The 21,899-nt window shown below is 49.0% G+C and overlaps 1 long non-coding RNA gene across 1 annotated transcript; it reads right to left on the bottom strand.

Annotated features, from left to right (window-relative positions):
* Positions 1-7,444: 7,444 nt before the first annotated feature.
* Positions 7,445-18,959, bottom strand: LOC144379550 (uncharacterized). Its single transcript, XR_013442708.1, has 3 exons — positions 18,899-18,959; positions 17,170-17,308; positions 7,445-7,726 (listed from the first exon to the last, which is right to left on the bottom strand). It is a non-coding gene; the product is annotated as an uncharacterized LOC144379550 (long non-coding RNA).
* Positions 18,960-21,899: the final 2,940 nt, after the last annotated feature.

Below are 21,899 nucleotides of genomic sequence, written 5' to 3'. Positions count from 1 at the left end.
GGGCTCAGGTCATGATCTCAGGGTCATGGGATCAAGCCCCACATTGGGCTACGCACCCAGCGCAGAGTCTGCTTGAGATTCTCTCTCCTTCTGCCCCTCCCGCCACTCGTGCCCTCTCTAAATAAATAAATATAAAATCTTTTTAAAAAAATTAAACTGTTCTCTAAAATGATTTTACCAGTTTGCAGCCCCACCAGCAATAGATGAGAATTCCGGTTGTTCTGCATCCTTACCAACACTTGGTATTGTCAGTCTTTTTTAATTCAGCTATTCCAGTGGGCATGCAGTTGTATTTCAATGTGGTTTCAATTTCTAATATCTAATGATGTTGAGCATCTTTTCATGTGCTGATTGGCATTTCCATGTTTTCTTTGGTGAAGTGTGTGTTCACATCTTTTTGTTCCACCTTCCTATTTTTATCAAGTTGTTTCTTCATTATTGAGCTGTAAGAGCTTTCCATATAGTCTGAATACAGTTTGCACACTCTGGATATATGTTTTCAAGTGTTTTGTCCAATCTGTGGCTTATTTTTTCATTTTCTTGACAGTGTCTTTTAAAGAGTAGTTTTTTTTTATTAAATCCAATATATCAATTTTTTCCTTTATGATTTCTGTTTTGCATGACTCATCTAAAAATCTTTGCCTGACCCAAAAGATTTTTCTCTGATTTTCCTCTAGAATTTTTATAGTTTTAGTTTTCACATTTACATCTATGATCCATTTCAAGTTAATGTTTGTGTATGGTGTGAGGTAAGGGTCAAGGTCCATTTTTTTTTCATTGAGGATATCCAATTGTCCTAGTACCCTTTGTTGAAAAGATTCTCTTTTACCCATTGAATTACCTTAGCATCTTTGTCAAAAACTGAATTGACCATCTGGACTAGAGATCTGGACCTAGAGATCTCTTTCAGCTTCTATGGTGAGGAGTGAGAGAGGCTGGGGAAGGGAAAGGCCAAGACAGAGATGGGACAGAGAAAGGGATACCATTGATTGAATCCAGGCCTAGTGGGTATGCCTGGATAGAATCAATTGGGGGCCCAGGCAGTCAGAGGTAGAAAGACCAAGAGAGCAGCGAAGGAGAGAAAAGGGGAGAGAAAAGAGAAATGTACCCTCTGTCATCGATAAGAACAATGATAGCAAACAGGCCAGTGCTTGGAGCTAGGGGATAATTAATTAATGTGTTCAGGTATAAGTAACTCACCATAGATAAGAATCAGAGCACAGAAAAGACTTTGGATTATCTACAGCAATGGTTCTCAATCTTGGTCCCACACCAGCATCACTGATACATAGGTCTCCCCCCCAAAACAAATCTCTGGAAGTGAATTCTGGGCATTGGTATTTTCAAAGCACTTCCTCGGTTTTAATTAGCATCCGGGCCTGAGATCCCCTATTCTAAGTCCAACTTCATCTTACAGAGGAGGAAGTTGAGAAGCAAGAATAGGGTAGAGGCTAGAACAGGGATTCCTGGGACATGGGGGGTTCCCAGGATGCAGGATGTTCAGTTCTAAAGCCAGGAGAGTCCCAGCACATGGGACTTTTGGTTCCAAAACTGGGAAAGTCCTGGGTAAACCAGGAGAGTTGGTCATTCTACCTAAAATGTTCATCTCCCTATTTTCAGTAGCTCTTTCCACTGAAAATGATAGAACAGGTAATCAGCGAATCCTGGACAACCAACTGGGTATCTTGCTATTTGGTCAAACCCATGATGCGGTAGAGTTTTGTTTCTAGCTGCCCCTCAGGACATGACATCTCCCCAGTTCAAATACACGCAGTCCGTCAACTAGCCTCTGAGGGGCCAGAAGTCAGTGTGGATGTAGGTGGTCTCAGGAGAGGCCACACCTCAATTTGCTCAGACATGTTTCCACGCTGGCTTCCTGCCTCTGGGGGTGGGGGGGGTGGGGGGAGGGAAGGAGGGGCTTCTCTCCCAGCTAAATTCCCCTAAGACAAGCTTTCACATCATCATGTACCTCTCCTCTGTAGCACTTAACACAATAGTACGCTCATATTTGTGTGATGACCTGCTTGATGTCTGTTAAGATTTTATACATAGTGAGGCCGGGGCCATGTCTGTTTCAGTTCATCACTGCGTCTCACTACTTACCAGAGTCTCTGGCACATAGTAGGTGCTCAACAAATGGGTGAATGCAGCCATGCATGCACGAATGAATAATGAACATCATGACCTATTATTATGCCCAAGGAACAACACTGACGTGTATCTTTATATCACCAGGAAATTTCAAGCCAGTAGGGGCTAAGTGTTAAGTCCTTGCCCAGTGGGGCCCACATGGTTATGATAAATGTAATCCACATTCATCTGAAATAGAGAGGTACAGGAATGATAATGAGGGTGGTGATGGCCTCTCTTTGCTACCTGCCTCCTGAGACATGGCTGCTTCTGCTCAATCCATATTCAGCCCCTGCACCTTCCTCAGTGACCTTTGACATCTTTATTAGTATCTGTGACATTCAGGGCTTGCAAGGCAGGGTCACATTCCTAGTACCTCATTGCGGATGGCACACGGATTTATCATCATCATCATCATCAGATCTTTAGTGAACATCCCTGTGTTCTAGTCACCGTGCTGAAAGCTGGAGAAGCAGGGGCTGGAGGGGGGGCAGGCCTTAAGATAATAATGACGAATAAGGCATAAATCCTGACTGAGCATGTTTTACCATCCCGCTGGTTGGAGAGATAAGATATGTACTTAGAAAAAGCTTATCAGACAGTGGGGTATTTTATAATAAATGCCAGAGATGTGGTACAGTTGATAAGTGGTGCCCAGTTTCAGAGGAGGGAGGGTAGAAGATAAAACTGGGGGGGGGGGGCGGGGGGGTATTCTCCACTGTGTCCCCCAGAGCCCCCATTCTCCATGCTCAGACGCCAGTCCTCAGCCCTCACTCCCATCCTCCGCTACACTGCCCAACTCAAAGGGGACAGGACAGGGATGTCTTTGAGGAAATGCTGGCAATGTCCTGCTGGACCAGATGTAACGCCTTGTGCCATATAGGCATTCATTAGAATGAGTGAATGAGTCAAGACCACCCCAACTGCACCCATCACCTCAGATATAATGAGGTGATACAGTCCCCCTGGGTCTCACCCCCCTGAACCTAGTGAGGAACACCCAGAGGATGAAGTCATCGCGGTGAGTCATTTCCTGGGAAGTGGCCTGGAGAGCAGCCTCCCACTTTGCTCACTCAGACTTCCAGTACTTGGCTTAGGGCGCCCCCTGGTGACACCTGCAGGTAAAGCTCTCCTGCTCACACCACCTCCTTCCCCAGCACGGGCCAGCTGCCCAATCCTCCAGGCTGAGAACCACCAGAGACCAGGACCCCAAGGTCCCAGTTCCACAAAAGAGCAGAATCAACCATCTTCCAACCTCCCCTCCTGTATTCCTGCTGTGTGGTCTTGGCCCTGCGTATCTTCTTAAAGGAAAATGACACCTGTATGTCAGTTTCTTAAATGTGCCTGAAGCACCCAGCTGTCTGGGGTTACCCTCTGCTTCCCAGGCCATGAAGTGGGGGGGGGGGGGGAATCCAGGGTCACTTGCCACACCTTCAAGGATTCTGGAGGAGGACTTACATTTCCCAGTATGACCTCCGGATCTGCGCTTTCTTCTGCTGGTATCGGGACTCGTGCTCACTGCTCTGGGTATTATGTGCTGCTCCTTTTCTGTACAATGTACCCCAGTCTCTTTGCTCCCCAAAGGGCCACCTACCTAAGGCTGTGCATGTAGCACACTTTACAGAAGGCTTAGAGTCAGAAAGGAGGAATCAAGCAGAAAGTTACATTGGCAGATAGCTCCACACTGAGGAAGGGAAGGGGAGGGCTAAGGTCAACATGATGCCATACACAGAGCTAACCTTGTGGGAAGAGAGACTCCAAGGACAAGAGCACTGCATGGACAGGACGCCCTGCCCCCATGATGCTTCCATTCTAGTGGAAGGAGATGGGCGATAAACAACTAGCTGGTAAATAATTAATTCCTTCTGTGGTAATAAACATTATAAAGAAAATAAAGTAATAGGGAGTGGCTGGTGGGCAAGGGGAGATGCCTTTTTAAAATGACATCAAGGATGACTTCTCCAAGAAGGAGACATGTAAGCCAAGATACCAACAGCGAGAAGGAGACCGGGAGGAGGAGAGTGAACAGTGAGGAAGAGCGGGGAAAGGATTCAGAGAAATGGCCCTTTCCCCTTGAGGTGAAGCATCCAAAAGAGACCCCAAAAGCAAGGTAACCAAGGTGACTCTAAAGGACGGGCATATCGATGCCCCAGTTCAGCTGGGCGTGTGATGAGGGATACAGTGTGGTCCCTCGTTTTCAGTCAACTGATTGTAAAAATGAGTTTTGCGAGGGGGTTTTTACTTTTTACTTTTGTTTCCATTCTGGTTTTGGTGGAAACCAAGGAAAGAACTGAGATTGCCACACATGGAGCAGAACAGAAAACACACGTCTGAAAAGAGAAGCTCAGAGCTGAAGGCAGGCGTGAGTGAGTTCCCAGGGCTCCAGACCACACCAGGCCTGGGGCTTGGGGCGCAAGCTCATCTTAGCTAGGCCCCAGGGAGCAAGCAGGCATGGCTGATGTTGAGGATATAATTCCCATGTTTAATGTATTTACAAGCACTTTACTCCCAATATCACATTCCATCTTTGCTCCGAGACACACCGCTATTTCCACATTAGAGATGAGGAAGCCAAGGCTAGGAGAGGCTAAGTAACTTGCTGATAAGTGGGAGAGGTAGGATTTATTCGGGTCTGACTCTAACCCCCTGACTCTATGTGACATACAAGAATGAGTCTAAAAGTGAATGCTCCTCCTGTCCGCTCACCCCAGCATCCAGACACAGAGACACAAGAAATTCCGCACTCCTTTGAATCCACCAAAGCAGTTGGCCTGGTGAAATTTCAAAGAAACCCCGACTACATAGAGCAGTGGTTCTTACCCAGGGCACATTTGGCAATGTCTGGAGACATTTTTGGTTGTCACAAGCTTTGGGGGGGTGTGGGGACACTGGCGTCTAGTGGGAAGATGCCAGGGTGCTGCTCAGCATTCTACAGTTCATGGGATAGGCCCCACAACCAAGAATTATCCGGATCAAAAGGTCACTAGTGTGGAGGTTGAGAACTCTTACATAGAGCATGTCATCAAGGAAAGGCGCTAGCTGCCCAGCATGACATTATCTTGATGGTTTAACCTCAGTCTGTTCCTCAGCTTGTAGAACCTAGAAATGAGATTGTGTGAATTCTCCGAGATGATGAGGTCCTGAAGAAATGATTCACATCAGCACCACCTGCCCAGGGCTGCTGGGGTGGCACCCAGGGGCAGATACCAGAAGCAGCCCTTCTAGAAAGATCCAGACCTGGAGATAGTCCAGGAGCCACAGCGACAAAGCCAAAGGGAAAGAACCCAGGAGGGAGGCCAAACACCACCAGGTGAGACCACTTTATTCTCCAGAGCTGTGCTCATTAATTTACCACAGAGAAACCCAGGGGTCACACAGTCTGGAATTTTCTCATCGGCATAGAAATGAATTCTCTCCCCAGAAGCAAACCCTCAGAAAACCAACTGCTCATTCAATGTAAAGGGAATCCCCACAGGGCAATGGACATAACAGGCTCTTCAGCCTTTAAAAGTGTGTCCCTCGTCCCAGGACTGATCAAGCCAGACCCTTCTCGAAAGATTCTAGTACTGAATATACACTACCTTCACGCTCTGCTTCTCAGTCCCAGGGAGACCTGGATCCCACGCTGCCGACCTCCTTCCTCACCGACAAGTTCTTCCTCCTGTTGGCACATTGACCCTCCCGCAGCCTGAAGCCAGCAGTCTCTTGATTTGACCTGAGATGTGCTGATTTTCTTGTTTAGCCCTCAGAAGATCCTCTCGTTTGCTTCGCTTACCAGCGCTCGTCCACGGGGGCGCCTCTCTCCTAGGTTCTGGCACTGGGCCAGGTCACCTGTCACTTTCTGCACCCTGAGCGTGTATAGTGACTTTGCCACCAAGTCTAGGGTTAGTGGCAAGGCAGGTCTCAGGGCATGAGCTCTCAGTTTGGGCAAAGTCGAGGTGGCGTCCCAGCCGTACCACGCATGTAACCCTGGGCAGATTTAACCTCGCCAAGCCTCAGTCCCCTCGTGGGTAATCAGGGCTACTCACCACAGTCTTGTGCGCGGGTGTGAGGGTTAAATGAGGTGATGCCTAGCAGCTGCCTAGCACGGCGCCTGGCTAGTGGTGAGCACTCAGCCCGTGTGACCGCCATCATTGCTGTCACTTCGAGCGGGGCCCAGCAAGGGTAGTTGTTACCTTACACCACGCTTCCCACATCCTACGTGCCCAGCAGTGCCTGCGACCCAGGGAATCGGCACGGAGCGCCTTGTGCATGACTTGTTTCATGCACACGTGCTGGTCTGACCGGTGCGGACTCGAGATCGGAGGGCGGGAAGGAGAGCGGTGTGACGTGGGGCCTGAGGCCCAGGTGTCCGTCCTGCCCCTGCCGCCTCCCAGCAGCACCAGCCCGGCAGGCTACCTAACACCCACCTTCCGGTTTCTTCCGCTGAAAAGTGAGGAGGTGAGACGGAGGAAATTGACCTTAGTATCTTTTATTTAACCCAACGTATCCCAAAGCTTTGTGCTGCAATGGGTAATCAAGTCAAAAAAAAAAAAAAGTGAAGGGGATATTTTATATTCTTCTCTTGTAATACTAAGTCTGGGAAATCCCGCGTGTATTTCGTACGTACAGCACGTCTCAGTTCAGACTAGCCAGACTTCAGGTGCTCAGTAGGCTCAGGTGGGGGGTAGCTACCACCCTGGACGGTGTAGTCATAAAAATTAAGTGAGTAATGGAGATAAATTGGTCGGCTCCCAAGTGAGTGCGTGGTAACTGTCGGTGTTAGCGCTTTACTGGAAATGGACAGCACCTGGGTGCTATTTGAATAATTGTGTCAAAGTATGTTTTAATCCTCATTTTTGGACATTAGGGGAATAATATGCAGTCAAACTGCCCGGGCTGGTCCTACCTCTGCCACTTACTAGCTGTGTAGCCATGGGCAAATTACTGAGCAAGGCTGTGCCTCAGTTTACTCTGTAAAGGGGGTCAGAAGAGGACTTCCATCACAGGGCAGTTGAGGGGATGAGATGAGGTCGATGAAGCGTTTAGAAGACTGTCTACCACACGACAACATAATGGGAGGTGTGATCGTTCCATGTTTGTTGAAAAAAATCGGAGGATAGAGGAAAGTTGGAGGAAAAAATGGATGCATTGACACCATGGAGTCTTTTCCGCCCAAACAACCACAGTTGACATTTTTCTCCAGTGGTTTCTTGATAAAACATGGGGCCCCACCTAGTTCCTCTCTGGGTGAGATGTAAAGTGCATCTCCCATCCCCACCCCGACTCCCCACTTCACCCTCCTCTTCTGCCCTTGAAATCTCTGCCCCCAGAAGCCACATGCAGATCAAAGAACATTCCCATGAACGTGAAGAAAAAAGAAAGGAAACAGACTTAATGCTTCAAGGCAACACTTCTCCGGTGTGCTGTCCAGTGACAGTCTTATGGGTGAGCAGCACGACAGCTTGCTTCCACCAAACGTCAGTGGAGACGGAACTGTTGATCTGGTCGTAGCCCCGCACGGTGGCTCTGTGTGTCCGAGATGGGGCACCATCACCCGTGACAGGCCCGGGGCCCTCTCTCACCACGCTGGACGGCCCGAGTGCACCTGGGTGACCTGAATATGAACAGAGAACGTGTGTCCCTGATCACAACCCCTCCTGCTGGGCCTGAGGCTCCCACCAAGGGCTCCAGCCACTCTCACACATGAGAGTGTGCTTATGAGAATCAGCCTGTAAAATTGCTAAAATGAGGGTTCGACTGGGTTGACCCTGAAAGTCCAATTGAATAGCTCTGGGGATACCCAGGAATCTGCATTTTTATACATGCAGCAGAGGATCCCGATGCTAGTGGTCTGCGGCCCACTCTGAGAAATCCTGTAATGTGAGGGTGGTAATTCTCTTTGCAGCTCACTGGCATCTACAGACACAAAGACAGAGCTAGATTCAGTGATAGTGACAACCACAATGAGGGAGTGGGAAAGGGGGAGGCGGCCCCATCTGCCTTCCTGAGTGTGTCACCCACAGTCCCCTCCTTCGAGGCTCAATGTCTGCCTTCAACCCCAGCACAGACAGCACCATTCACTGTTTTTAAAATGGTATGCCTCGGGGCGCCTGGGTGGCTCAGTCAGTTCAACGTCCAACTCTTGGTTTTGGCTCAGGTCATGATCTCAGGATCCTGAGATTGGGTCCCCGCGTGGAGCTCTGCGCTGGGCATGGAGCCTGCTTAAGATTCTCTTTCTCTCTCTCCCTCTGCCCCTCCCATCTCCTGTCTCTCTCTCTCCCCTCTCTAAAAACATAAAATGAAAATTAAAAAATAAAATGGCATGACTAACACATTACATTCCAATGATAATGGAAAGAAATATTGTATCTGGAGCCAGATCTTGACTTTGCAACTTAATTAGGCGCATGACTTCAGGCAAGTGTCTTCCCTCTTTGAGTCTCAATTTACTCACGTATGAGGCAGACACAATGAAGCCATTATCTCTGGGGATTGCTACGACTATGAAATCTGATCATGTACGTGAACAAACTTAGAGCAACACCTCCTGCATCATAGATGCTCCTTTTATTTATTCAACAACTATTTATTGGGTACCAATATGTACCAGGTTCTGGTCCAGCTTTGGGGGCACAAAGATGAACTGGGGGAGACACCTTTCTGCAAGGGGTCCTCCAAGCGCTGGGTGAGGCGGGGAATGGCTCCACTATGAGATAGAAGAGAAACTAAAGGTAATTTGCTATGCATCCTCAAGTTGGGGAGTGGCCCACCGAGACCCAGTTGTCCCCTCTCTGGGGTTGGCCACGGAAGGGACATGGTCATAACCCTCAGCCGCTGTCCCAACTAAAGCTAGTCTTCAGCAAAACTCAAACCTGCTGAGTGAGCCGGGGGGTGAGAGAGCCTGGTCAGGATGCCAAACTCTTGCCTTAAGGCACAGCAAAGACCCTTAGTATGTTTCCGCGCTAATCATTCCAGTTCTCGAAATTTCCTCTAAGGAAATGATCTTAAAAGGAGGAAAACTTTACACATGAAAATGATACACCAATTCCCAGAAAAGTTTTTTAACCATTCTATGCCTCCACTTCCTGCCCATAAAGCGAGGATAATGATAGTTTTCACATCATAGTTTTGCTGAGAAATTAAGCAGGATAATTAGTGAAAAAAACATTAACACAATGCTCAACACTTAGTGTTAGCTATTAATGTTAGCTATCATTTGATAATATGGAAAATACATATATATCATATCATGTAGGATATACATATGTATCATACATCCGTACAATTATGTACAATGTATCATATGCATCTCACATACGCGTGGATGTATACATATACACAAATACATATAATCATATACAAACCGGTATCATATATATATATATATATACACACGGGATATAATATGAACTAAAAAGCCAAATACAAATTATATATATGGTACAAATAAAACCATGTGTATTTTTTTTTTAAAGATTTTATTTATTTATTTGAGAGAGAGAGAGCATGGGGGGGGGAGGGTCAGAGGGAGAAGCAGACTCCTCGCAGAGCAAGGAGCCCGATACGGGACTCGATCCCGGGACTCCAGGATCATGACCTGAGCCGAAGGCAGTCGCCCAACCAACTGAGCCACCCAGGCGCCCAAAACCATGTGTATTTTTTTTAAATAGCTCCTGCTAGCAGTGCCCACCGGCAGCCCCACTCATTTGCAGAGCCAAGAAAGACAGTGGCACAGTGTGACCGGGAGACTTGGCCGGGTACGGGGCTGCCTGATTTGGAACCTCGGAGAGCCTTGTGGGCCCTGGAACCGGGTCTGCCACTGCACCTGTCAGGAAAGCTGACCCACAGTTCTGCCCACTGCCGAAGACAGCCTGCAAGAAACCCAGTCAGAGCTCCTGGGCATCTCAGCAGTCTGCCCTACAGCCCAATCACAGTGGCACTGGGGTGGAGAACTGGCCAGGGGCTCTCTCCATCCGCAGAGCAAAACCAGTGGCCCCATCTGGCCAGGGAACTCAGTGCACAGTCTTCCTATTTGGCTTGCTAAGCAACAAGCCGTCCAGGTCTTGGGTCCATTCTGCCCCGTGGCCGGGACAGGGCAGCTCATTCGCAGCCCCCGCTGCTGCTGAGTATGGGGCCCAAAACCACCTGGCTAGGAAGCCTGACCAGAGAACCCACACAACCACACAGCCCATCATACAGCCTCGCACGGGCAGGGACCCAAACCAGCAGTCCTACGCATCTGTTCTCAGCCAGGAGCACCGCCCCCCCATTGGAATTTATTTGATGTTTTCCTCACGGCTATGCTGGGATTATAGGTTTTGGAGGGGGGGAGGGAGGAAGACCACAGAGGTTAAGTGCTAATGTCATCACTCAAATCAAGAGTAGGTATTACCAGGATGACTCACTGCTGTTGATAGTGACTTTTTTCACCTGGCCGAGGCACTGTTTGCCGGGTTTCTCCTCTGCGAAGTTATTCCTTCTCGCCCTTTCCAGACTGTCCCTTTTGGAAGGAGGTCATTAGGTGCAGCCCACACTTACGGGGTGGGGAGGGATGCTCACCCTTCAGCGAGGGTGAAGTGTTACATAAATGATTTGGAAATCTTCTCCATGGGAGATTCACCTCTTCTCCTGGTTGGGATTTCTCACATTTTCTTCAGTGTCTAATCATTGTTATCAGCCAGAGGGTTACTCCCACACAAGCTATTCCACCACGACCTAAGCTGGATCTTCCCATATCTAACATTTTTTGGACACTTATTATGTACCATGCACTTTGCTGGACATCTTTTGCGTATCCTATTTCACTTCATCCCTGCAATACCCGTATGCAATGAATACTATTCTACCCACTTCACAGATAAAGAAACAGAGACACAGAGAGTTTCTCTACTTGGGAACCCTGTTGTATTCCTGTGTATGCTTTGCACACCATACCCTAAAAACTGGAGTGAATTTCCATACATTCTTTGCCCACCCAGGTTCTGGGCTGCTAGGTGAGTCCTGGTCTGAATCCTCTCCTTCACACATCACTCAGCCTCTCTCTGAGGTGACCTATCCTCTCTCTCTCTCTCTCTTTATTTTTTTTGGATTTTTTTTTTATTTTATTATGTTATGTTAATCACCATACATTACATCATTAGTTTTTGATGTAGCATTCCATGATTCATTGTTTGTGCATAACGCCCAGTGCTCCATGCAGAATGTGCCCTCTTTAATACCCAGACCTATCCTTTCTTCCCTGCTGGACCTGGTTATTTAAGTAACTGGGCGTTCATGTCAGCTTGCCCCAGAGCCCACCCACCCTAAAATCCAGTCCCAAGATCTCTCACGGTTGCCTGAGCTCTGGAGAACAGATGGCAAGATCCTGACCATGAGAGCTAAGCCCCAGGTCATGAGGGGTCATAGTCCAACACCGCTGCTCACACGGAAAGTTCCCTCCCTGCCAAAGGACAAAAACAACACCTCACACCCTATGAAGACCTGAGAGATCTAGAAGCCTGTTTCACACCCTGAACAAAATCCCCCACCCAGATGTTAAAAGGCGAGAGAGCAGGGAGGGAGTTGAACACATAAAGGCCACTATGGTTGGAAAAGAAACCAAACAAGACTTCTGGGCGGTTAACCCACCCGCCGCCACGACAGCTCCTGGAGGAGGACATCACTCAATGGCAGACTCGGCCGGTTTGGGAGAGTTCAACCACTCAATGCTCAAGATTTTACTTCTCCTCACCCCCACCCCTAGGTCTCAAATTGGGCACCACAATGGGGTAAAAACAGGACTTAGGGGCAGAATCTTTTTTTTAAAGATTTTATTTATTTATTTGAGGGGGGTGAGAGAGAGAGAGAGAGAGCACGAGCGGGGGAGGGGCAGAGGGAGAAGGAGAAGCAGGCTCCCCACTGAGTAGGGAGCCCCACGTGGGGCTCGATCCCAGGACCCTAAGATCATGACCTGAGCCAAAGATGGTTAACCACCTGAGCCATCCAGGTGCCCCAGGACATGGGGGCAGAATCTCATCCAATTTTTACAGAAGCCCTTGAAGGATGGAAGACAGGAATTTATATCCTCACTTTACCATAGGAATTGAGACTTAGAGATGGAAAGTGATTTGCCAAACATGGTGCAGTGAGTTGGCAAGTTGTCTGACCCCACCTTAGGCTTTTCCACACGGTTGGTTTGATGGACGAGACCAGGGTCACTGCCATTAGCAAAAATCAAGTAGAGGCAGCAGCTAATAGTGGCTGCTAAAGATGTGGGTACAAATTGTTGGTTAAAACAGTACGCAGAGTTGGGGGTCATTCAGGAAGACGAGAATGCCTAGTGTTTATCAGGGAAGGCTCTCCGTAGACAGTGTTGGTTATTCTGCAGGAGGGTAGAGGAGGCAGACAGAAGGCCAAATGTGTCCACACTCCCAGGACACGCATCTCCTCTAACTGCCATCGTCCGGAGCTCTGTGCCTGGTGTGGAGCCCCATGGAAGAACCCCTTGGTGGCATGTGCCTGAAACCCATTCGGATCAAGCTCTACAGACAGCGGAACTGGAGCTGGAGTCCCAGGAGGGGAAACCAGAAACCTCAGTGGCCGGCTTCCAGGCAGACAGGTCTCTGAGGGTTGGGAGCACTTGGCCTACCACCTAGCACAGAGCCACATGAAATGTTTCTTGATTTGAGTTAGGTGCTCCTGAAAGGGACGGAGGCAGAGAGGGTCATTCTCCCAAGATCACATAGCCTATAAGTGGCAGACATGAGATTCAACCCAGGTCCACAGAGTATTCAGCACTTAAGCCCTAGTGGGCTCGTCCTCTCTACCATACAGTCTCTTGCCCCAAGGATCAGAAAATAATGTCATTTTCTCATCCTATTCCCCGTCACTTCTGACACAATGTCAGCCACACAGTAGGCTTGGCCAGAGCTTAGAGGTCTGCCCCAACACTGAGCTCAGGGGGTTTCCTTGCTAAACTACATGCCACACTGGGCAGGAAATGGAAGGATGGGGCCTGCGAGGGAAGCAGTGAGAAGGGCGCCTGGATGCTGAGCAATGGCCACGGGCTGGGATTGGGGTAAAAGGTGGGGAGATGGCACATAATATGGACCCCCCACAGCCCAGAGCCCTCTCCTCATGGGCTCCACCCCAAGCCCGGCACAACCCACCAGTGCTGGTCACACCCGGTTCTGCCATCTATCCCCTCTGCTACAATACTCTAGAACCCTCCCCTCTTTACCAGTTCCCCCAACTTGCCCCTCAGATTCCAGCGCAAGCAGCACCTCCTCATGGAAGTTTTCTTGGGCCTTCCTCACCAGGTCAAGTCCCAATTACAGACCCTCCTAGCACTTACCATGGTGGCAGTTTTGCATTTTATTTAGGTGATGACTGGATTAACATCAGTCTCCCCTTCTAATCCATAAACTCTAGGAGGGCTCTGTTTTGCTCACGGTACATTCCCCACATCCCGCAGTGGTACTGAGTAAAAAGCTCAATAATCATATGTTGAGTAAAGGAATGATTGAATGAAATTGCTCACCCTCTGTGGTAGGATGACCAATGGCTCCCCAGAAGATATCCAGGTCCAAACCGCAGGAACCTGTGAATGTTACCTTCTGTGCAAACAGGGTCTTTGCAGATGTGATTGAATAAAGGTGAGAAAAGTATCCTGGATTATCAGGGAGAGTCCTAAATGCCACCACATTTAGGTTCTTAAGAAATTTTTGTTGTAAAATATAGGCAAAGGGAGATGAGGCCACAAGCCAAGGAATCTGGCCGCCACCAAGAGCTGGAAGAGAAAAGAAAGGATTCTCTCCTAGAGCCTCGAGAGGGAGCAAGGCCCTGCCAGCACCTTGATTTCAACCTAGGGAAAGTGATTTCAGACTTCTGGCCCACAGACCTGCGAGAGCACAGATTGCTATTGTTATAAGCCACCAAATGTGTGGTCATTTGTTACAGCAGCCCCCAGAAATAGTGGCCTCCCAAGCTCGACCTGCCTCCTAATGATGGACCCCATCCCTCCTGCACCAACCTTCTCCATGACCAGACCCTTCAGATTTGGGGGAGGGAGAAGAAAAAAGAAAGGGGGGAATCAAGAAGAAGGAGAAGAGATGGGAGGGGAGGACAAAAGGCTGGAGCGTGAGTGGGTCGGGGGAGTGTATTTTACTCAGATGCTAGAGTCAGGGCCACAGACTACAGGAAAAGGAGCCTCATGGTCATGCCCCCCTCCCCCTCCCCAGTGAATATTCTCGAGGGGAAGTGGAAGAGGCTGAAAGTTCTCAAGTCCTTTGTCTGCCTGTTGGCCACTGGCCATGATCCCCCTAGAAGAGCCAGTCTATAGCCAGGTGAGCCTCACTCACCAGCCTCTAGCCCCACACTGGCCTTGCCAATCCCAAACATGGCAGGTACACTCCTACCCCAGGGCCTTTGCACTTGCTGTCCCTCTGCCCAGAATGCTCTTCATCTGCATATCCACATGGCTCATTCCCCACCTCCTTCGGGTCCTTGTTCAAATTGCCAAACCTACCAGATGAGGCCTTCCCTGACCCCCCTATTTAACTGCAACTCCTGGGTGGCTCAATTGGTTAAGTGTCTGCCTCGGCTCAGGTCATGATCCCAGGGTCCTGGGATCGAGCCCCACGTTGGGCTCCCTGCTCAGTGGGGAGGCTGCTTCTTCCTCTCCCACTCCCCCTGCTTGTGCTCTCTCTCTCTCTCTCTCTGTGTCAAATAAATAAATAAATCTTTAAATAAAAAATAAATTGCAACACATTACCCCATTCCGTCTACCCCTTCCTTACTTAATTTTTCCCCGTAGCATTTATCACCATCTAACAGACTATATGATGTATCTAACTTATTACTTATCCACATGTCTCCTCCCAGCAGCATGAACCCTCTGTGCGGCAGGAGTTTCGGCTACTTTGCCTAAAATGAAGCCTGGTGCATAGTAGGCAGTCACTAACTGTTTGCGCAATGAATAAACATTCTCAGAGGGCCTTTCTCCGGGGGAAATGGAGCTGGGAGCTGGATGAGAAAGGGCTTTGCTTTGGAAGCCGTCAGCCCTGCCCCCTCTTCCATAGGTCTCAGGGCCAAACACAGACCCCATCGGGGCCTTTCTCACCATTCCTATTCATTTGCCTACCCAGGGAGCCAAGAGGCACCGCAGAATCATCACGGACCCCGCCCTGGCTGCTTCGGGTTCCAGGTCTCCCACAGGGGCCTCAGCTGCACCCAGACTCCTGCCAGCATCCTCCACCCTAGCTCTTTGCCTGGAAGCCCTCCAATGGGCCTGTATAGCTGGACTTGTCCCACCTGCTTCCTTCTGTCTGTGGCTGGTGGGGGTTGGGGGGAGGAACATGCGCAGCAGAGTCAGACCCGGGCCACACCGTTTGCTGAGTAACCTTGGGAAAAATCAGATAACCTGAGACTCAGTTTCCTCCTCTGTCAAATGGGAAAGACTAGCAGCGTACTACCCAGCACAGTCATGAATGCCAGATTTCCTTTCCTCCTTCCATTCCAGCTAAACATCTTCCAAGGCAAACACAGTATCTTTTCCGTCTTTGTATCTCGGTGCTTAGCACAGTGGCTGATACATAGCAAGTACTCAGTGGATGTTAGCAGATTTGAGCTACTGACCCAAGAGGGAGAAGGGACGTGAGGAAGATGCGGCAATTATGGACTCTGTCTCATCCAAGTGGGACATCAGCGGAGCTGAGTTACTGACTTAGGCTTTAAAGTTGGTTTTTTTTTTTTAATTTTATTTATTTACTTGACAGAGAGAGAGAGAGAACACAAGTAGGCAGAGCAGCAGGCAGAGGGAGAGGGAGAAGCAGGCTCCCCGCTGAGGAAGGAGTCCTATGCAGGGCTCGATCCCAGGACGCTGGGATCATGACCTGAGCTGAAGGCAGCCACTTAACCAACTGAGCCACCCAGGCGCCCCAGAAGATTTTATTTATTTATTTGACAGAGAGAGAAATCACAAGCAGGGGGAGGAACAGGCAGAGGGAGGGGGAGAAGCAGGCCCCCCGCCGAGCAGGGAGCCCAATGTAGGGCTTGATCCCAGGTACCTGGGATCACGACCCGGGCCGAAGGCAGACTTAACCGACTGAGCCACCCAGGCGCCCTTGACTTAGGCTTTAATATGCGGTGACCAGAGTTGGCCCGGGGAGAAGAAGGGGAAAGAATGAAGTCCTGAGCTCAAGAACACGGTGTAACAGAAAGAGACTACTGGATTGAGAGCCAGAAGAAGTATCTCATTAGGCGTTTGGACAGGGAGCATCTCCTGGGACCAGTGGGTAGGCAAGCATCCAGTACTTGCATGGAAACCCTTCTGTCAACTTATAAATGTGGACACAAGTAGTGAGCACTGTTAAGACTGTCATGAACCTCAGAGCATTTGTTTACCTCAGCTTTCTAAAATTAGGCTTAGAATTTCTATGAATTTGCAACGTTAAAGGTGAGTCACCCATTTGGAACTTCATACTGTGCATCAAAGTGTCGATAAAAATGGCATCTATTTCTGAACATCTGTTACTTAATCAAAGGATTCTTATGTGTTAAAAATTGATTCACCAAAGTTCTACGAAGTGTAAAAGAAATAACTGCGCCATACACAAGAACTCTAAAAAAGCTGCAGAAGAAATGCCACTTTTCCCCTCATGGGTCCTGAAAATTTTCCAAGTGGGTTCCTTCAGCGTCCTGGGAGCTGGGGCCAGGGCAGGAGGAAAGGGTCAGGTAGGGAAGGCAGGGAGGATGCTGGCTGCTGGACACCTGAGAGACCAGCAGGACCTCACGACATCAGTCGCCCACTGTCGGCTTATGAACAATAGTTTGGAAGAAGTTGTAAAGAGCATGAGCTCACTTGTTCTTATGTCCTCAAAGGTCATAGCCCCAGAATGAATCTGAGGGTGAGGTATGAATCTGCCATTGTCAAAATGAGCTCTTCCTCTCTGACTTTCATTTTCTCATAAATTAGAAGAACTTCAACGCCACCCTAGGAATGGAGCTTCCCTCTTCCGTGACCCCCTCCCACACAGCCGGCCGCCGGACTCACGTGCACACTCAGCATCCCCAACTGACCTCCAGTAACTGTTTCTTGTACTTGTTGTGAATTCTGTGAAAGGGGAAAGGCCTTGTTTCCTGGGACAGAAGCAGGAGGACGGATGAATTGACCTCCACACAAGGAGTCCAGGATTCCATGGGGCATCGGAATCTCGACCTGTAAGGGACAGGGGGAGCAGGTTTGTGGTTGTGAGCTGATCCACGTATGCTTGGCCTGGCAGTGAACGAACAGGAGACCCGATCCAAAAAAATAAATAAATAACAAGGGTAGCGATATCCTGCATGTGTATTACACCTTGGAGTTGACGGAACACTTTCTATTTGAGCGGGTCCTTCTGATATTCTATCAGAGTTATTTATTACAGGTTTAAACCCCCTGAAAGTCCATGCACCCAATAAGGACAGTGACTAATTTTTATACCCCACAGCGCCTAGCTGAGGGTACTTCACAAACGCTTGCTTACATTATTCCTACCGGCAACTCGATGAAGGGGTGTCATCCTCATTTCACAGCTAAGAAATCTGAGACCTGAAACCCAGTCACAGATGACAACTGACAACTGGGACTTTGAGCCCCTGGCGTAGGTCTTCCCAGCCAGCACTGGCTGCCCACAGAGCTCAACTTTTCAATACTCGAAACTACAAACTGAGGTTTGCCGGAGAGGCAGTGGGTAGGGGGATGCGTGCAGGAGGGCACTTGTGGCGAGGTGCACCGGGTGTTGTATGGAAGTGATGAATCACTGAATCCTACACCTGAAACTAATATTACACCGTATGCTAACTAACTGGAACTTAAAGAAAAACTTGGAGAAAAAAAAGTAAAATTAATACTTGAAGCTACCTGTAATGCAAGAGATGACAAGCAGTTTTTACAACACGAAGTAATAATTAAGATTTGTCTTTAGGTGGGAGCCTCCCTCTGTCCTGGGTGGACCCCCTTAGTCATGTCAAAATAAAATAAGTGCATGTCCCTCGTCTTGCGCCAAGCCCTGGACATCCACACTGCTCCAACTTCGCTGATTCAAGGGAATTAGCTGGGGAGGTTCTTTTTTTTCCTCTTTCCTCTAGGCTGATAGGCAAGACACCCTCCCATAGTCTTCATAGTTCCACAAGCTTCGCGGCTGTGGAAGGTCCAGCAAAGAGAGTTGAACTTCAATCTAGAGGCCAGGGTTTGGATTCTGCCATTAACTAGCAAATCTCGCCTCAGCTAGTCACCTCCATGCCCTGAGTTTCCTCTTCTATTTAAAACGCAAACCTGGGGGTGCCTGGGTGGCTCAGTCGTTGGGCGTCTGCCTTCGGTTCAGGTCATGATCCCAGGGTCCTGGGATTGAGCCCCGCATCATCGGGCTCCCTGCTCGGCGGGAGGCCTGCTTCTCCCTCTCCCATTCCCCCTGCTTGTGTTCCCTCTCTAGCTGTGTCTTTCTGTCAAATAAATAAATAAAATCTTAAAAAAAAAAAAATAAAACGCAAACCTGCCATTTTGCTCGCCTGTCCCAAACCCTTCGGGGATGCCTATCGCCCACCCAGTTGAAATTCAAACAACTCCCTCTTCCCGACTGCGTCACCATCTAAACCTATGAGAGAGGGGCATTCAGAGAAGGGGGTTCCGTCCCTTCTGAGCTCTTTTATGTTCAGCCAGGAGGGAGTCAGGCCGACAATGAAGGGAGATGGACATTAATTAGGTTCTATAGACAGCAGCCAGAAGGCTCCCCCTGGAGTTGGGGCTGGCCTCTGGTGGCCCCCTCACCTTCCATCTATGGTTCTCCTTGATCCAATGACTGCCAAGTGTCCTCAGGCAGTCTCCTTCTCTCTGTCTCCTTCTTGGGGTCAGTTCCGTCTAGGACTCTTTCCCTGTTATGTGTAGCTCTGACACAGTGATCACAAGGCTTGGAACTTCCCCAATCACCAGTTCAGGGACAGAAACTACAAGTGTGCCTGTTACCACAATTGAGCATGGACTTCCTACCCTCCCAGAAGTCCACCCTAACCCCCCCGGGGGGCGGTGCCTGTTTAGAAGCATCATCCTGAGGACTAAGATGAAGTAAAGTGAAAATGAGACAATGCAACCATCCAGAGCTCAAAATTTGCCCTAAAAATTTCCCAGTGTGGCCATGGGGACAAAGCTGTCTACCCAGCTCCGCCCACAGTTTCCCTGGGGTTCACCATATTCCCTCCACCCCCAACACTCAGCCCTGAGCTGTTCTTCCTCCCCCTGCCCCACCCCCTGCCCAATTCACTACACATTTGTCTTTTCCAAGAGCTCTTCCAAGATGGGAAAGGGCATTGTTTATATGGTAGTGAAAGCATGAGTTCTGGAGTCAGGGATCTGGGCTGTAATCTTAGCTCTGCCACTCACCCACTGAGTGATGCCGACAAGTGACTTAGTCTCTGACCTCACCGCTCCGTCTGTAAAACACTGGTAACAAAGCCAATCTCATGGGAGTGGTAACAAGGATTAAATGAGACAATGTTGGGACACCTGGGTGGCTCAGTCAGTTGAGTGCCTGCCTTCAGCTGGGGTCATGGTCTCAGGGTCCTGGGTTCAAGCCCTGCGTCTGGCTCCCTGCTCAGCGGGGGGCCTGCTTCTCCCTCTCCCTCTGCTGCTCCCCCTGCTTGTACTGTCTCTCTCTCTGACAAGTAAATAAATAAATAGAATCTTAAAAAAAAAAAGAGAGAGAGGGAGAGAGAGAGACAATGTTGGCACCTTCATCGGGATACCTAACATTAGCTGGTATAACAAAACTTCCCAAATCTCAGTAACTAGATACAACAAGAGTTCACTCCTCTCTCAAGTCACAGGCTCACACAGATTGGGTGTCTTTACTGAATAGCTGCCCTCCAAGAGGTGATTCGGGGACCCAGGCTCCTTCCATCCCCTTGGAGTCCACTGGACCCCTACCACCTGGCTCACAGAATAGCAAAGACAGAGTTAGAGGCCAGGCCAGGAAGTAGCACCCATCAATTCAACTTTACATAAAACAAAATTCAACTTTACAAAACCCAGTCACACATTCCACCTAACTGCAAGGGAAGCAGGAAATATAGCTGTTACGAATACCAGAAATCTTAGAACCTTAGTGTGGACTTTTTAGAACACGGAGAATACATTACTGAATACAAACCAAAGCAAACATACGAATTTCTTTTTTACAAAAGGTATCACAATCATCTGTTGGACATAATTCCAGTTCTGAGTGCTTTCTATGAAGCAGCAAGCTACATGAGGACAGCCTATATTCAAACTCAGGCTCTGCCTGAACAAAACATTAACCTATGTTAGCCATTGTGACATTCTTATCTTAAACCAGGAAGGCTAATTTATGCACTTGACAAGGTTTTTCAAAAGTGCCATGTTCCCCAATCTCTAAGTATATACTTCTGTCTGGGACCCCCTTCCTCTCCACTCATCACCCCACTACCTCTCACTCATCCCTATCAGCTTGGATATCACCTCCTCCAAGAAGCCTTCTCTATCGTCTACCCCCGTTGGGGTCGAGTGCCTGCTTCCTGTGCCCCCACGCTAGTGTGTACTTCCCTTCCCAGCACGCTTCTCACAGCATATGAAAATCTCTCTTTACTTTCTGTCTCTAGCTAAATTGTAAATTTCTTGGGGGAAGGGACCTTGTTCTGGTCACCATTTTATCCTCAGCTTTAACACAGTATCTGGCCCAAACAGAGTGTACAGAAAATGTTTGTCACATGAGTGAATTAAGAAATCTGACCCTCCTTCAAAATGGCAATGGGGTAAGACTTTTAACTCTTATAACCCAACAACAAAAAAAAAGAAAGTAAAGCGTAAAGGCAAGTTCAGCAAGAAACTGCAGTGTCCTCCTCCTTCAAAAGGTCAGTAGGAACTGAGAAGTCATCTCAAAAGGCGGCCCCACCCCTTGGGTCATGCCTGGATACCTCTGAGCAATTGGCCACACTCTTAATCTTTCAGTTGAGCAACAGAGAGTGCAGAAAACATTGTCACACATTACAAACCCTGGAACTCTTTCTCCCAGCTGATCAGAGGGTGTGGCAACAAGAGCTGTCCCCTTAGGGGGGCTCCGACTGACCCTGTGTCCTGTTGGGCCTGCGTATACCACTCTCCACTATCTACGGAGCTGGGCATCCCTGACCTTCACTCACCATCATCAAAAAGTGAGGTCTTCCTAGTCCTAAAGTAGACCTTCCGACCCCCAATAGGAGCCCCTCCTCAATACTCGCACATACTCTGAAGCAAGTGTCACGGTGCAAGCAGAGTGAAGCAGACAGAGCGTGTCTCCCATGCCCCCACATCTTCGGTACACCTGGAGTGAAATCTCAGATGAGTCAAGTGATATCGAAGCGTGAGTAACCGATGATAAGCTACCCAGTTCTCTAAGAATGCTATTACCCAGCGCGCGGGGGGGGGGGGGGGGGGGGCAGGGCGGAAATAGCTCTAAATGTGAGATTTCAGGCAAGCGAGGGAAACCAAAAGGAGCTGAGGGAGGTTGTGGGCACCCTTCCAAAACTATTAAGTCAGAGATGGGACTGCCTATTCTACCGTTAGTTTGGCTCAGAGTCCTACACCGAGGTACTAGGGCAACACCAAGAGTCACACACGTGTCCTAGCAATGTTCCCTGAGCGCCTGGGACAATCTCCTTCCCCAACTCCGAGCTAGCGGCGGGCCTTGGCCACAGCTCCAATCCCAACCCTATTCGTCGGGCAAAACCAGCTCTGACACCCGCACCCCACCTTCTGCCCCACGGCCACCCCACCTGCC

The sequence above is a fragment of the Halichoerus grypus genome, chromosome 11 (genome assembly GCF_964656455.1).
Source record: "Halichoerus grypus chromosome 11, mHalGry1.hap1.1, whole genome shotgun sequence".
In the NCBI taxonomy this organism is placed as follows: Eukaryota; Metazoa; Chordata; class Mammalia; order Carnivora; family Phocidae; genus Halichoerus; species Halichoerus grypus.
The sequence above is the reverse complement of the archived record's forward strand: the minus strand, read 5'-3'. Positions and strand labels throughout refer to the sequence as shown.